The sequence below is a fragment of the Pezoporus occidentalis genome, unplaced genomic scaffold (genome assembly GCF_034315485.1).
Source record: "Pezoporus occidentalis ecotype Australia unplaced genomic scaffold, CSIRO_AGI_Poc_V1 ctg98, whole genome shotgun sequence".
NCBI classification, from domain to species: domain Eukaryota; kingdom Metazoa; phylum Chordata; class Aves; order Psittaciformes; family Psittacidae; genus Pezoporus; species Pezoporus occidentalis.
In genome coordinates this window covers 2,719,587-2,736,958 of record NW_026916347.1, presented here as the reverse complement: position 1 = coordinate 2,736,958, position 17,372 = coordinate 2,719,587, and the positions used below count along the sequence as shown (strand labels likewise).

At 44.5% G+C, this 17,372-nt stretch overlaps 1 protein-coding gene across 3 annotated transcripts in view; it reads left to right on the top strand.

The window, feature by feature from the left end:
• Window positions 1-350: 350 nt before the first annotated feature.
• The window catches only part of VSTM4 (V-set and transmembrane domain containing 4), a 452,074-nt gene continuing 435,052 nt past the window's right edge, over window positions 351-17,372 (top strand). For all 3 annotated transcript variants that reach the window (XM_062606825.1, XM_062606826.1, XM_062606827.1), the window contains exon 1: window positions 351-359. The gene's annotated coding sequence lies outside the window, so the exon portion shown is untranslated. The remainder of the gene's footprint in view (window positions 360-17,372) is intronic.

The window sequence follows — 17,372 nt, the reverse complement described above, 5'->3', positions numbered from 1 at the left end:
TATGAGAAAGTCAGATTTGATCATATGCATGCCCAGCTAACAGCTTGACCACTGAGTTCTTTGATGGCTCTGAGTGCCCGTGGACACAGTGCTTCTCAGATACTGAATCCCTGAGGAGCTCAGCCCAAGAGACATCTGACAATATAGGCACATTAGGGACATCTGCACCATAAATATCCTCTACAAGTCACTGGGTTGTCTGCAGGCAGGACTTCAAAGCAGGCTTCCATGAGGACCTCCTGGAGGTCAGTCTGAGAATCTGGAGTACAGGCTTGAGAGAGGTGTGATATTAGTAGGTATGTGAGAAAGCACAGCAATGATTTTCCAGGGGACAAGAAAGGGGTCAGAGAGGGACAAAAGTGGCACAAAAGAGTGGAACCTCATGAGGGGAAAACACAGGAGAGGAAAGTAGTGCATTGAAATTTAGATGCGATGGTCTTTGATTTGCATTGGTCTCAGCAGACTTTACCATGTACTTCTCTATGCAAAGGTAGGCAGGAGCAGATAGCACAAAAACTGGTGTTGAAAGAGGCTTCAAGACGCACCCTGACAGAGCCTGTAGTCCTTAGACACGTCCCCGTAGTTTCATGGATCATCTTGTATGGGAGTCAGAGCAGAAGAGCATCCTTCCAGGGCAGAGAGACCCAGAACCCCAATACCACACAGCCTTGCTTCTGAGAAGGCAGGAGTATCTCCACGTCTGTAGCAGCCTTTCCACAGGCAGATGCAGAGGCAGTAGCGTAGCTTGGCAATGGGGACTTGTGAGCTGTCTATTCACTGTTGCTTCAAAGAGCCTGCCAATGACTCTGATGTTTCGCACTTTGCTTCCCTCAGAGATCTTGGATAAACATCACCTCTCCACCCCAGGGAATTACTGCACTTGCTTCCCTTTTGCTACTCATAGCTGTTGCTGCAGAGGTTTTGCTGTGCATCAGGGCTATCTGAGGATGGCCTTACACCACACACTTCTGTGCCTTAAATGGCAGCATCTGATTTAGGAGCATGGCCTGACAGAAGGACAGGAGCAGCTGCAATTGCTCAGGACTCAGCACTTTGAGGGAAAAAATGCTTTGAAATGCTCTTTTTGTTTCCCTGCAGAGGTAGCATGTTCCCCAAGGAAAGGATGTGAGAACAGTGTGTGAGGGATGGGGACGGGTGCCTTGCACAGGAGAAATCACTGCTGGGCAGAGCTCAGCCTAGAGGCAGGATCGGGCCATCCCTTGGGGGCAGCACTTCTTGGCTGTCAGTGGAGAGTGACAAGCAGTGCAGTGAGGTACTGCTATCACCCTGTGCCTATGCAAAAGAGAGGCTTGGGAGGGGGAGGAAGAAATCTCTATCAAGTTCCTCCAACAAGTCTGGCTTATCCCACAGCCAGACAGCTTTCACTCTGACAGTGACATGACCACAAGGTGTGAGACTGGAGGACACTAACTCACCTGTGCATGGTGCAAAGAGTTGATCTTGGGAGCCAACAGGCACAGTGTTCCTGAAGCACCAAGGTTGCCTTTTGCCCCCAGGTTAGCCCAGTTTGTTATAATAAGCTCTTGAAGAAAAGCTGAGAAGAGGGAGCAGTGAGGGTGTTTACTTTTCTCTTCCCCCACCTTCTCTTTACACTCCTAAAGTTTCAGTGAGGCAGCAACATTTCATTTGTGTAACCTTGCCCTGGGCTGCACTGCTTTGTGCTGCCATTCCTTCCTGCCTCCTGAGACAGCTCAGGTGAGTGCAACCCTGATGTCACTGGGCAGTCCCAGAGGCTCCAGAAAGCAGTGGGTAGGACACTAGAGAAGACATCCTCCTTTTCAAATTGCTTCAAAATGATGAGCTGGATCCTACAGGGCCCTGGGATGACACTGGAAACAAGGGTGCTGCACACGTCATGGATGTGACATGTATTAGGGCTGTCTGGAAGTCTTATGAGGAATTACTTGGAGAATTTGTATCAAGTGTCTGCCTTGGGAAATTTTTACTTCAGTTGGAAAATTGGAAAAAAAATGTGGCTGCAAGTAGAAATAAGTTAGGTTTTCAGCTGAAAATGGCAAAATTAATTGATTTTTCTCTTGAGAAACTTAATTGTTTTCAGCTCTAATTTGAGGACAATTTATTGGAAAATATTCTGCCTCTGTGCAGAAAGAACTTTTTGCCACAGTGGTACAGAACTGGTATCCTACAAAGGTTATAAATGTGGGATATTGGCTCTTAGCACTTTTACAGTGCCCTTTGCAGATGCAGAAGGGTGTACACCTTGTTGTAAGAGCTGAAGAATAAGTTATTTAGCCTTCTCAATTCTGCTATCTGAACTGTTGTAATCTAAAACCGTACACCATAGCTAAAGTATAACTATTGCAGCTATACCTTTGGAGAGCTGTTCCCGAGCTTGTTATCCTCTTTTGCAGTTTGGTGTTGTGCATTCTTCAGTTTCAGGCAGTATCAGCGAGTGAGGAAGGAATCCATTCATATAATTTATCCAGTGTACCAAATTGCTGCTCTTAGAATGAAAACACTCAGTAGTAGGAAACACATAAAGAGGATGTATGTTTGTTCAGCCCAGATCTCTATAAGGGTAATTTTCTGGGGTATTGCCTTTTCTTTTTTTTTTTTTTTTTCATTAATTCACTGAATTTTTCTGTACCCGTGGGATGGTACAAAATGGAACCTTTGGGTTTTTATTCAGTATCATTAATCAATCCATCACAAATCATAGTGATTCCTGAAACCATTTTCTCTCCATAGTCTCTTATCCTTTTAATCATCCCCCATCCCTACTGTCTCACTTTTCTTCTGTGAATGCTGTGACTGACAGCCTATGCTCTATGTGCTCCTAATTGGCTTTCTGGGTATAAAAGAGTGAAAATGCTTCAGCAGAACCCCTCTGCTAAAGAGCTTTCAAACCTTGGGCTCTGCCAGCAAATTTTTGCTGTCACTTTACTTTGGCTGTTGCCTGGAGCACCTATGTGAGTCGTGCTGCTCTCCAGCACAAGCATGCTCAATCAAATGTGTGCCTGGCACTCCCTGGGACCTGGAGCACAAGCACTCCGCCCAGGGGACACATCAATACAGGCACTTGGGCTTTCACTGTGATGAGGAGGACAAAGCTTTTGTGCTCAGCACACCTGAGGAAGGGCTGAAATGTGGCAGTACCTGTGCTGTGCACAAGGTCTCTGATGCCAAAGGAGAAACTTTGGGTCTGGTGCAGGAAGTCAGTTGTGTTGGAAGGATTCATGCAGTCTCAGAGGAACAGGAGGATAAGGCAGTTCTTGAAGGACCCTGCCAGCAGCTTCTCCTGGTAGAAAGAGGACATCTGGAGTCACAGGCGAAAGGCCTCTTTCCTCCCCCACTTCTGGGTTAATGTTCTCCTCTGGTTAGGATGGTGATATTCACACACTGTCATCTGAGGCTCTTCTGAAGGGAATAGAAGGGTAACTCCCAAGGAGCCAAACTCCAGGTGTGCCAGGTCCAGGTCCTGGATCATTGCAGGCTGATCTAGACTCAATTTGTGATGTTCAAAAGCTGGAAGAAAAGAGATAAGGTGGAAACAAGGCCAGTAAAGCTAAAGCTACATACTCTTTTTGCATAGTCAGAGTTCTGTGCTATATGTGAATTCTTGCGGCACTGCAGGGTGGCTAGCTGCGTGTTAGAAGGGCAGCCAGCACAGTGCGTTTAGAGTTTACTTGTGATAGACAAGTTTTCTGATGGTAGCAGCCACTATTTGGAAGCATCTGCCATGTGGAACTATCTGCTGCTGTGCAGTGCAGCTGTTGCTCCCCCTCTCTGTCCTGGTACCTGGCAGGGCTGGCCAGCAAATCCAGGAGGCCATAATCTTCCCAGTGTGAAGGCTGTGGGGCAGGAGCTGGGGTTTGTGCTGCATGTGCACTCTGAGGAGTGTAATGGGGACCAGTTGTGTGAGCCCTATGCTCAATATTCAAGGCTTGGTCAGCTTTAAGTTGTCACAAGTTTGGCACCCAGACGCTGAGGTGTCTCCCAACACCTGTGATTCAGAAGAAAAATAAAAGGATGAAGTTTCTGGACAGGTTGATTACTGCAGAGTTGCCAGCACTCAAGTCTTATAGCACTGGGGTTTTTAAATCTCAGCTGCCAAAATTAGAGTACCACTGAGAATAGCAGCTTACATTTCTTAACTTAGTTTCCTAAGGAAACCAGGCTTTACAGGATCAGCATATCTATCCATCTGCCTTTCAATCCCTCCCTAATGACTTTCAAACCTCTTAGCAGGCTGGAGAGAAGGGATGAAGTCTCAAAGTTATTAAGTTTGTATGATCATTACAACACTGGGCAAGGAAGAGAATGAGAGGAATCTTATTAAAGCCCTCCCTAGGGTAGAACAAGCAGGATGGGGTTGTCAGCCATGCTGTTTGTTAGCAGCTGCCTGCCCCACCAGTGCACACAGGCAGGTCTGTCAGTCTTCCCATGGTGCTCCTTGCCTAGACAGCTAACACAGACATAGAAAACCTGCCATCACCACTTTGCTGCCTGCACAGCAGTTTTAGCTTACCTGCAATTCTTCATGGTTGCAAAAGTGAACTGGAAAAAAAAAGCCTACCATCCCCTGGTTTCAGAAGGCCTCTATGAAATGTGCCTTACCTGCAAGACGACATTGTAAAAGGATGGGTCTTTGAATGCTCTGAATGTAAGCAGGCTTTTCAGGATGACTGTGTTTTCCCATATCTGATACCCCCAGGAGAAGGGTGAAGTGTGAAGTCTGGTGCTTTGTGACTAAGCATCTCTATATTGATACCTCACGGTCTTTGCTGTACGTAACCTCACAAAACCTTTCCTAAGGTGGGCTGAGCTGTTGCCCGTTTTCATAATAATGAACCATGAGATCTAGCAACTTGCTTAAAATCACTAGAAGTCCGCTAGCTTTTGATTTAGATCATGAATAACAGAATAGGAGCATACCTTTACCTATTGCTGTTTTTTTTTTAAGGGTACTATAAGATCACCTAAAGCTTGGTAAAATAATACTGCAGTCACGTTCCTCTGGTATTTCTTTAGCTGAAAAGAGAATAAGAAGATCACCTCCACTATTCCTTCTTCTCTAATTGAGTTTTATTTATGGACCCACTACAGAAATATTTTTGACCTATCCCTTATTCAGCTGAGAGAAAAAAAATCCAAACCCTTTCTCTAACAGCTGATTCTTTGGACCATTGACGCAGCCTGTTTTTCTGTAAAATTATTTTATAAAGTGATTAAGAAAGTCATTGCATTTTATGACATAGAAGGTGACTGGCCTTTTTCAAGCAGATTTTATTCCTCTCTCCATTAGCAGGGTCTCAGGCTTACAAGGACACAGTCTTTTTTTGAAAGCCAATGCTGTGAATTGAGGGCAAGAAGGGGATCTACAGAATCCCCTTATTGCAGAACTCAGAAAAAAAAAATGCTCTTTTCTGCATCCTTTAGTAGGTCTTTTTTAGTCAGAAGAAATGATCTGAACTAAGGAGACCAGGCACAGGAGCCACATGCAATGGCAGGACAGCTATTTTCAGCTCCAGCTCCATGCCATACCTTCAGCCAAGGTGTATTGTGCTCTTCCTCCCTTCATCCCCCATCTCACAGTCCCTAGGAGGCTCAGCCCAGGAGCCTCAACAGTCCTCAGCAGATACTGCAGCAGGCAGGGGTCCTGAGGCAGGAGTCAGATGGCAGAGGCTCAGGGCTCAGCTCTGCCAGAGGATTGACATGACTCAAGGATAGGGTTTGCAAATAGCATTCAAGTCCTTTGCAAGAGAAGAGATGTGGGCAAGGCAGTCACATCATCTCTGGGTGTGGTAGTCAGCCCTTGATAGGATGCAGGAGTTTAGAAGACATTTGGGAAAACATAGGGAAGACTTAGCACCATATGAGTACCTGGCTTCTACCTGAACAACACATGCCTGTATAATGTTTCCTCAGAAAATGGTTTTCTAGACAATGGAAAAGTGGTAAGGTGAGCTGGATTTATGGGAACCCTTGCTGCTGTGCTCTGTTGGGAAGGGTCAGTTTAACTAGGAAAGGCAGTGGTGGGAAGAACAGTAAAAGAATGGCAGTGAATGAGCAAAACCTAGCAGAAGCAGATCTGGGCTCCTGTGGTACCCTCCTTTGGGCTTTGGGTACCCTTCTGAAGTAACCACCTTCCCTGCCCCTTCCCCTCTTGTTTAAGACCAAGCATGGTATTTATCAGCTAGTAATTCACAAGAGTCAATGAATGGGTCCCCAGGGGTTAATATACCACAAACTCACTTGAATGCCTAATTACTATTTTGGCTGGAGAATGCCAGATTGCAATAACTCATGTAGTTATAGCTCACTTTTTGTTTTTCAGGATGAAATTCCTCCCTGTAGATTTAAGTTATTTGTTTTTGTATTAATACTTTCTAATACATGAGCAACAGTGGCTGGGGGGCTGGGCTCCATGGTAGGACAAACCAATTCTCTGAGCTGGGAAGTGTGAACACACATCCTTCACAGATTTCTGCCAGTCTCTCTGGACATGCTAAAGCCTGTAATCGGGAGCAAAAGTTCTTTAAAGACTGAGTATTGGTTTTCAGATGACGCCTTTGAAATGCTGATGGCATTAATCAGCCAGCAAGCCAGAGCACCAGTCCATCCTCATTGCTTCTCTGGGACAGAGTGAAGAAAACTGCATTTGCTGGGCAGCATGGGTACCCATAGCCCAGCTGAGTTTCTTCCAGGTGGGCAGCTGCCCAGCATGATGCCAGTGAAGTGGTGACATGAGGTGGGTGAACACCAGAGCTGTTTGGGCTCCCATGTGTCCTGCCTGGTAGCCAGCTGTGCTGGCCCTGGGTGGTTGTGCTGGAGTGGCTGGTGGTGGGAGTCATTTAGGCAAGTGGGCTTACCAGTCAGCAGCTGAGCTCAAGCCATGTTTTGTTTTGTGTTGACTTAAAAAGTCTGTCTTTTTGAGTCTGTCTGATTCCCAAATCAGGAACTTTATTGTATTCTTTTGGGAAAAGTTTTCAAAAAAGTTGGAACTGTCAGAAAAAAACACTGTAGGAGGAAACCCTCCACTATCTCAAACTGAAAAGTGGAAGTGGCTTCTTCTGACTTGCTTGAATATTTTATTTCCCTGCTTTTAGTTTCTTTCAAAACCTATTGTCTGAACTAGAGAAAGGCCCAGGAATAGCTTCCATCCCTCCAAAACTGTCCTCATTCTTTTTTTGTTTTATGCTTTTACACTTCATTTAAAATATTTTTACCTGTTCTATGACTATTGCATCTGCGAGGTGTATGCCCATAAGCGTTCTCTGAGATGCAAACCTGAAAGCACTGCAGTGTTGACAGCTCTGGTAGCGTGGAGCCTTGGAGCACTGTCACTCTGTGCCCCAGGGCACTCTGTACAGAGGGGCTGCCCTGGCATAAAGGATCATAAAGCCAAAATCTGCCCACACTATAGCCTTTTCTAGACTCATGACCCAGATCCAGATGCAGGCCTCACTTCTGCTTGAACTTACTTCCAACAAGCTCCCAGCCCCGGTTTGGCAATTGCTGCTGTAGTTCATTGAAAGTTTGTCAAAACCCATACAACTCCGCAAACCCCACAGTTTCAACAAATCAGCATTTCTCTGCTGAAACCTGCTCTGTGCTGGAAATTTCCCAACCCTGTTCTACAGAGATCCATTATTTCTGAAACGCTTTGTAAACATTTATTGCAGGGTTTTTCTTAATGACAGCAGCCACAGACTCTGGCTGAGCTTAATTTGGCAATTTGCAAATCTCACTCCTCCTTGTATTTTGGCCAGTTGGAGGAAGGGAAAAATTTTTTTGTGTCTTTCAACACCTCCGCTGTGGTTTGGCTGCAAGATGTGCTACAAAATGTTTCCTGGAGATGTCCCTGCCTGACACAGCAATACTGCGGTACTCAGGGCATTGCTCCTAGAGAGTGGCAAAATACTACACATTTGTGTATCATTTTTCTTTTACAGATCTCCAATGTGACGGAAGGTTTACCAGTGCATAGGGAATTTCAAGTAGATGGGAAGAATCAAAGCTTGTATTGCCTCCGTGAATTTCCTTTGCTCTTCAATAGAGAAAGGACACCATGTCTCACTCCATGGAAAGAGGAGAGACCAGATCCTGGAGGCACTCAGCCACAGTCAACCGGCATCCAGAGGGACAGCTGTTACCACTTCCTCACAGGCTCTTGCTTTCTACCCAAGAAAACCAGGAAGCCCTTCGGAGTCTGACACCCACATTTTATACATGTTTTAAGACCCCAGCAGAGTGGAGTTGGTTGGAGGTGGCAGATGGGGACTAGGAGTGAGGGAAGAATTCACTTGTGGGATTTGCCCCAGGATTGGAGGCTGTTTCTTGTATGAGTGCCTACAGGGTAGTCCCAAAGGGCTGCCCCTTCTGCCTGGGAAAGGGGGCAGTGTTCCCAGTTCATCCCCTTGTTGCCCCGATAGGAGCTGTATCCCATCCCTCAAAGCCAGATATATGCCCCAGCATGGCTTTGCTGATCAGCATTTCTCTAGTGCTTCCAGTGCTTTTGCAGGAGATGGCCAGCAGGATACAGCCATCCTGGATATGATTTCATTAGCACTGCTTTGTGGGCCAGTGTAAGTCTGCTGTTTTTCACATCATCCCTGATCTACAGCTGTGGTATGGAGAGGAAAGCTCAGAACTGCAGCTCTGGCCAGGGATATAGAGATCTGCTGTTCCTGTTAGCTGTCCACCTTCTATTGCCCGCAAGACGCCTTTCCTCACAGATGCTTTCCATGCTGGAATGTAGATTTACTCTTTGTGATCTTTATAGTAAAATCTCCCTCAGGTTTGGAATACCTGACTTGTGCTCCTGAGTCTGTACCTAACAGTCCTCTGGGATCTGTCTATTCTCGAAACTTGATCCCTGCTGAAGATATATCCCCACTTGCATCCATTTGGCTGTATGTTCTTGGATTCATCCACTGAGTTCCTTGAAAACCACTTATCAGTCCCTTTGCACTGTAGGAGGCCGTCCCCTACAAGAACTGCTGGTGTATGTGGTTTCTTCCTGCTGCCAGATCACACTCCGAGCAGAGCACTGTGGCAGAAAAACACAAGCGGCATTTTCATAACCTTGCTGTTCTTTGAGCATAATGGTTTAGTGAATACAATACATAACCAAGAACATCCTTTAGGCCTGCCCACACAGTGTCCTTCCCGTGTATGGGGTCACTCTCTGCACCGAGGGACAGGTCCTCAGCAGAGCTAAACACATGCAGCTCATGTCCACTTACCCTGAGCTTCTCACACAGTGCTGCACTGAGGCTTCTCTCACCAGGGAACACGGTGAGAGATCCTTTCGTTGATCCTCTGAAGCTTGCAGTGGGATTAGGGCATTTCTGCCAGGCTCTCCAAGCTCCAAAAGACAACCTGCAATGGTGTCTCTAAAAATGAACCCATTCCCTGCCACCCACAAGAAAAACTCTGCAGCATTAAGGTCACCTTTCACTGTGAAAAATCACACATAATATACTTCTGTGCTGGAACAGAAATTTCAGGTATGTGCAGAAAAACTCCCAGACCCTTCCACAGACGTATGAGTTACAGCTTGTCCTTGTGCTGCTGTGTAAGAGTTGGGGCAGATGGAAAAGATGTCTCATCTCTGCTGGGGTCCCTTGAGTGCGTGTTGTTTGTTGCTGATTCACGCCACCCTGAGTGCGGAGGATGCTCTCCAGAACCAAAGTGCTACAATCCAGCCTTTCTACTTAAAGCTCACTTCAGGCCTCCTTAATAAGTGCAGTTGCATTTAATATAATTACCCAAGTGAATCTAAGCAATATGTTTGTGTGCTAGGGGCAGCAAATAGAGAAAGTAACAGCATTTTTCATCAGGTGCCTCCAATTTGTCCATTTTTTCTGTTCCTTACAATATCTGTAACACTGTTTGAATTACAGCCCAGAACACGCTCTCCTCTAAAACTACTTTAGAGGTAGTAGAAACCACACAAAGCAGAACTGCATAACCCTCTTTCCTCCTTAAATCATTTCATATTTCACAGGTCCTACAGAATGTTTTGCAGTTCAGGCGAACAGTCGCTCTGGGACACCACACATCCCATTTTAAATAATAGTCCAAGTGTTGCCTGGAGGAATATTAGTAACATTTGCCAATTTTTAAAGGTGGTTCGTAAAAGAATTTCCCATTATAGGATTTCACAAAGCAGCCATTTCAGTATCGTTTATGCTTTGTTATGTTTCAACATCTATGTTCATACGTAATTTCTAAAATAAGAAAACACTTGCTCCAGTACAAATCTTCCAATACTCTCTCTAGAAAAGATTTTGCTCCAAATGTGAATAATGTGGGGTTTCTGCTACCTCTGTTTGGATTGAGCTCTACAGGATCATTAGCATCCTCCAAAGAGTGTCAGAACAGCTGCCTATCCGGCCCACACCAGGCAGGCTGCAAGGTCAGCAGTGGAGATGGCTTGTTAAGCAGCTGCTGTGGGATGCTCCAGACTTCTGGGATTTATTCATGACATACAAAGCAATGAAGCAGACTGGCCTAGCTAACTACAGGAAGCCTGTGACCCCAGCCAAGCTGAGACTGGTACCGGTTTTGGTGCCAGGAACCCATAGCTGAGGGATGTTTCCTCTGCATAGTCACTCCAGGTGTGCAATAGATGCTGGCTCTGGTAGCTGTAATGCAGCCATAGTGTGAAAGAGAACACAATGGACTGACCCCAAACATTGCACTCTTCAGTGAGATCCACATGGAGACAGAGGAGAATGCTGTCAGCACCAGGCCAGCCTTGCCTTGGTCCTTGCTCCTGCTTAGGCTGTTGGCCTCTGGCTGCTTTGTCTGCTACTGTTGCCAGCAGCGGTGAGGCTGCAGCTCTGCTTCCCAGCAGCTTGCTGCACTGCTTGTGCTCTCATCCCACTGGTGGTGATGGGCAGGTCAGTTGGGAGTGAAGCAGAAGCCCCAGCTGGCTCTGTTGATGCACAGCTGGATCTGCTGCTCTCGCAGGTGTCAAAGTCAGGACCCAGCTTATACCAGAAGTGGATGTAGGAGAGCAGAAGGCCAGATGACAGTGCTGATCTCCTCTGCACCTCACTGGTGAAATGTTTCAGGTTAGAGTCACTAACACTAAACACCTGTACAAAACACACTTTTAAACTGCTCCTGGAGAAGGCACTCAGCTCCTGCCCCTCTCTGCCTCTCCACATTGCTCACTCCATTGCCTGTTGCACTGAGTGCACGCCAGGCTAGAGGGTGCTACAAGCTTGAGCCTTCTCAGGCTGAAGAGAAATTCAAATTCTGGGGTCTCTATTCACTTCCCAGGTAGATACCCCAGGAGGGTGCCTTTTTTCATCTCTAAAACAGAAGTAAAGATAACTCGATATTTAGTGTGTGAACTTCTTGGTGTGAAGTGTTCTCCAAGCATACCTTGTCTCTTCTGGGATTCAGGAGACCAGACTCCAGTTTTAGGATCCTCCTCAAAATAAGTGGCCAGTGGACCAGATTTCGGGAGCAGGCTTTGTTGAGAAATGGAAATCATCTCTGCACTGAGGGACTATAAAGCCAGGGAGTAGAAGAGATCTAACATCCATTTGGCTGTTACTGGACAATGCAGTCCTTGTATCAGAGTCAGCCAAATGCAACATGCCTCTGTGCTTCCTGTTCCCAGCCGTAGCATAAACCCATCTCTTTGGGGACTTAAACCAAGGCACCAGCCTAACCACTGGAGCAGCTGTGGCACAAGAACACTGTGCTGCTGACTAGGGCCCATAAACTTCATCACAGAGGCAGGGAGAAAGCCATGGGCAGTAACATCTTAAACCACTTGATTGAGATTTTTTGGAGCTCATTTCTCAGAGCCTGAGGTTTTTAACTGGATGTGATCTTTCCTGAGCAGAAGGTATCCATGCTGTATGAAACCACAGGAGTTAATTCTGAAGAGTGTAACCACAACTTGCAGCACAGAGACCACAGCTGATATTCTGGACACAAAACTCAGTTGAATCTTCCACATTTCCCCAAGCCCTAGATGTTTGCACCCTGCATGGGAGCTGGGAGAGGTTAGGGTGTCATCTCCTGCATGCTTTCACCCTGAAACAGGCATAAAGTACTGTGGTAGTGTGACACTATTAAAACCAGCACACCTCAAAACCCTGATGAAAAAAGTGAAGATGATCATAACAGAGGTGGAGGAGCGTGAGTGGAATGGGCATCATTGCAATTGCTTGGAAACATCACTTTATGGCAAACAAGCACCTAATTTAAAAGCAACTTGACAGTGGTCAACGCTGGAGTGAGCTGAAATGACAAACAGGATAGGTGACAGCTGGGGAGAAGTGTGTGCTTTAGCACTGGCACCAGCTCTGTGTGTGATCTTGGCATATGTGCCTTGGTTTCCTGTACCATGAGATGGAGAATAGTATTTCCTTATCTCTCAGTACTCTTGTAAGTCTTAATTTATTTATGTTCATAAATCACTGTGAGAGCTCAACTAGCAGTATCCACTTACTGTGGGGAAGAAAATGATATAATCATTTTTTTCTCTTTGATAAAGCACAGCACAAGGTAAATATTTTGCCAAGTGAGAATCTTAATTATAATTTTGAAGATAAAATAGCCTAATATTGAAATAAAGTGTGTTAGTTAACCACAGAAGGGCTTTCCATGTTGAGTCTTGTGAACTTACAGCCCAGAGGCATGATGGCTTTCTATCAAATCTTTACATTGGAATAAAATACCAATGGCTGTAATCCTAGGGAAGAATTCAAAGACTGCAATAGACCTTATGGAGAAGGAAGTGGACAGCAGTGCTCTCTGTGTCTAGGAAATGTTTTCTTGACAAATATTTAGCGAGCTTGGAGGTATTTTTGAGAAGAAAAAATGTCATGGTTTCATGTTGATGAATGTTTTGCTACTGATTAAATCTGAGCCTGTATAAACTGTGTGGTGACAAAGAAATCTGAGACTGTAATGAGGAAACAGTTGGGTAGGATGTGAGAGATTGAAACCACAGATATTGCCATCCCCAGGAGAAATACCTTATTCTAAGAACTGGAAATTAGTTTGAGACTATTGGATTCCATTCAAGGAATAAGTCCTATTATGTACAGTATCTCCTAATCTCTACCCTAGATATTGCCTTGAAAAACCAAATCTTGTGTTGCAACAATTAAAGAAAACGTATATGTAACAAGACGCCTATTTCTTGTCTAGACTTTCATTAGCCTGTCCAGTATAAAACGTCACTATGTCACCAGTCAGTACAGATCAACTTCTTTCTACACACCTCCAGATGGAAATAGCTTTGAGCAGTTTATAGACAGGATTTTCGCTGCACTCAATTTTGGTTTGTGCAACCTGGCCTCATCCTGCAATATCCATTTGTTTCTGTGGTTAACCTTCTTGGTGCAGCAGTCCCACTAACTTCACTGAGACACGGTATTCAAGCAGGTCCCTACGTTGCTATTGAGCTGTGTTGCTTGGCATGTTACTTTTCAGCATGCAAGCCAAAAGTTTTGAGAAGTGGTAACCTAAAAATCTGTTCCCCAGCTCCTGACTTGGACCCTTATGAAAGTAACACTGGATGTGCAATACTTTTGGACATTATGCTGCTAATATAATAGGTCCACCTAGTCATCAAAGCTGTCTTAGCTTTGAAAAATTATGCTTAAGTATACTGGAATAAAACCAAAAAACTTGTTGCAATATGTTTATGTCTTTCCAGGGTAAAAGTCTGCCATACCTTGAGTAATTTCTGTTTGACATTAATAAACATTTCATTGCAACACACTTAAGCCATGTTGTATACCCCCGCTCAGCAATATTGACACGCAGAGGTCAAGACTGCATAAAATGGCCCAGATCCCACGAAAATACGAATCAGATTTGTGGTCAAAATTTGAGTTTCATACATGCACAGACGTAATTGGCCATTGAAGTTTTTCAACTGTTTCCTTGCGGAGGCATTCTTTGCCTCTCTGGTGGTGGTTGTAAAATGCTGTTCTTCATAGGAAAAAAAATTAGTTTTGCTAACGTCACAAATGCTCTGTGTGCAACAGGTAAGACTCTGATGGGTACAACTGCAGTAGGGCAGGCTCTGCCTGGACACAACCCTTTTTGACAAGAGTGTGGGGTAACCTGCATCACTTCCAGCAAGCCAGAGTAGGGGACTCAGCCAGCTGTCAGGAAAACTCACCCTCCTCCTTTTGTTGAAGATGGAAACCCCATAAGGAGAAGAAAATGATGGTCAGAGCCATTTCAATGATGCCCAAACATCTTCCCAGTGGAATTTCAAAACACAGAAACGGGCTAAATGATCTGGGTTAAAACAGAGGCATAGCTGGGAAAGTTATGAGTTCAATGGGTAGCTTTTTGGACTCAGGGCCTTCCTGTTTATGCTCAGATATCTCCTCACCACATCTGACATTTCGAGCCTGCAAATGCAGATTACATTAGAGGGTGGGAACTGTGCTGTAGCTAGCACACAGACATGCTCATTCTTGTCATAATTATTTTTTCCAAAATGCTGTAAACCCTCCAAACTTTTACCGATAGTCTGGGTAATTGTTATAATTTATGGAGAGCAAGAATTTGATTCCAAAACTGGGATGTTTTTGGCAAACATCAGTTAGACATGCACCTAACTCCCTCAAAATATGATGTGGTACTGGAATGTTTTGCTTCATATTCCTTTTAGTTCACCTCAGTTCCTCATCTGGGAAGACTGAATTTCCAGTGTTACTGAAATTTAAAAAATAGACCAGTCCCCAAAAGGGAATGAGAACTGTTCAGCAGAGCCAGGCTCTCTCTGTAAGGTAAGGCTTTTGCAGACATTTGGTGTTAGGAGGAAAGGGATGGATCCAGGTGCTGTGCCATGACTACTGACCCTGAATCATCCCTCCATCCCTTGTTAAAAGCCTGTGCTGTGAGCATTTATTGCTCTCCAACTGCTTTCCTTTGAATGTCCTTGGAGCAGTCTGGCCCTGGAGCAAAGCTTTGATTGCTTGCATTTCTAAATGCTCCAAAATCCACCTGTGTATTTTAGAAACGTTTTCAAAGGCGGAAAACAAAAAAAGTAGTTAAATGGTTTTAACACATTTAAAGCCACCGTAGGAATAAGGGGATGGACTGAGAGACTGGTAAATATAGCCACGGGTTAATGGACTCAGGCCCAGAGTTATAACATCAACCACTTTTGGTTTTTGTTGGTTTGTTTTTTTTTTTTTGGTTCACAGGTGTAAACAAATTATTTTAACCATAGTTTAAAAATAAGATTTAAAAAAAAAATCCACAACGTTTTGTTTGTTTGTTTCATTTTGTGTCATTTGAGTGTTCCCTGAAATCAAGTTTCATTTCAAGGCTTTGTTTCCCTCCATTTTCAAATACATTTAAATGAAAGTGAAAACAAGCTACAGAAGTCTGAAAAATACTGTAGTTTTGCCAGAAAATAATAAAATTAAGCAGCTGGACCTTATCAAAGGGTTTGGTTTTTTTTTTCCTGGTTTTATTTTCTTTGGTTGAATTTGCCAGATATTTTTATTTTATGAAAATTACAACATTGGTGGAGATTTAACAAAAGAGGTACTAACTTTCCTCATAATGCTGTTGCTTCACCTTAGTTCCAATGACATCCTCAGTCCTACGACCCAGGGTTGTTTGCTCAGGAGGTTTCTCAGTCCTCTCTTATAGCAAGAAGCTGATTTTAATAATCAGACTTCTTTCAAGGCATGTGGCTGGGGAAATTGTCTTCAAAGCTGGTAGGGCCCGAGGCAGACCTGGGAATGGAAACTGGGGATAATGTGATTAAAGGTTTGCAGAGATAGGGCAATCCCTCAAACAAACTGGGGCTTCTTGTTAAAAAAAGAAAAAGGCTAACATTCTGTGGCCTAAGTAGCTTACTTCAGAAGCATTTATGCTGGGAAATAAACTAGAATGGGGCTTGCAGTACAGGTCTGTAGCCACTAAGTGAACAGTTTTTCCAGGTATAGCCTCTTTTTCCTGCCCAACCCAGGGACAGACAAATCATGTGGCTGCTTATTTCAACCAGACAGGGCTGAATATTTTTGCCCTTTCCCTGCTCCTTAAACTATGAGAGAACACAGCTCAACAGAAAATCTCCAGCAGTCATTGCTCACACAACTGGAGCCTGGCAGAGACTGAAGCTGTCCAGGGAAGTGGTTGGGTCACCACCCCTGGAGGTATTTAAAAGACACATAGATGTGGCATTTAAGGACATGGTATAGTGGTGGGCTTGGCAGTGCTGGGTTAATGGCTGGATTTGGTGATCTTAACGGTCTTTTCCTACCTAAATGATTCTATAAGTCTATGATGATAAGAGAGCTGCGCTTTGCTCAGCTGAGACCTCCGCTATATCCATCCAACATTCTCTGTTCTCCCAAAACATCCCTCAACCCTGCTGGCTTTGGTGAAAATAGAAAACTGGGAAAGTTTGATCTGCGCTAAAATTTCCTGGAGAGCTCCTGACCAAAATGTGCATCATCTGTAGCAGGTGCAAGAGATTCAGCTGACACAAGCAGTGGAAAACGTAGTTGTTTGACTGTGTTAGTGCAAGAAACAACTCCAAGCCTCCTGCAACCAAAATCTCCCAGGAGCAATGCAGCCGTGTGCTGAGTACTGCCTGGAGGGTGCTGAGCAACCTGCACTCCCACAGGCTATTCAAACCTTCCAGTACCTCCCAAGAAGAGGCACGGAAATGGTGTTGCAGTCCTGAAACCTAATGCATTCTGCTTGTGTTCCCCTCTATTTAGTCAGGAAAGTGGTAAACATTGCAGAGATTAACCTTGTAACCTCAGCTAATTCACATTAACTTAGTAAAATGGAGCAGAATCTAGAAACAATCAGCATCTGTGGCTTTCTAGGCCTTTTAAGCTCATTTCTCTGCAATACAAACTTCCCTCTTCAATGATTTGTAAGGCTTTAAGTCCTCTGAATTCCAAGCTTTTATGTTATTACAAGCTTCCCTTTACTGACTGTGTCTGTGCCAGCAGGTGCATGAACTGGGAGGCCCATGGCAATATGTGCTTTATTACGTCCAAACAGACCACTTTTTTTCTGATTCGTACAAGTTCTGGAGCTATTACTTAATATTTGGCTATTAAGGTTACAAGAGCATAGATGCCTCACTTCTGAGTCTGTAACTATAGCTTTCACACAGGTTTCTGCAGAATTGGGATTTGAAATGTGTGTGCCATCTGGGAAACCTGCACACATGGAAAAAATACCAGCGTAACAAATAAAGAGATTAATAAATTCTGCTAAGAACACACAAGATGTTTCAACCAGGATTTCTGTTTGAGTCAAAAAGAAACCCTCCCACCGCATTAGTGAAATAAACAGGGTTATGCTCCTACCAGATCTCACTTACGAGGGGCTCCCAGGCAGCTCTAGCATTGAGATGA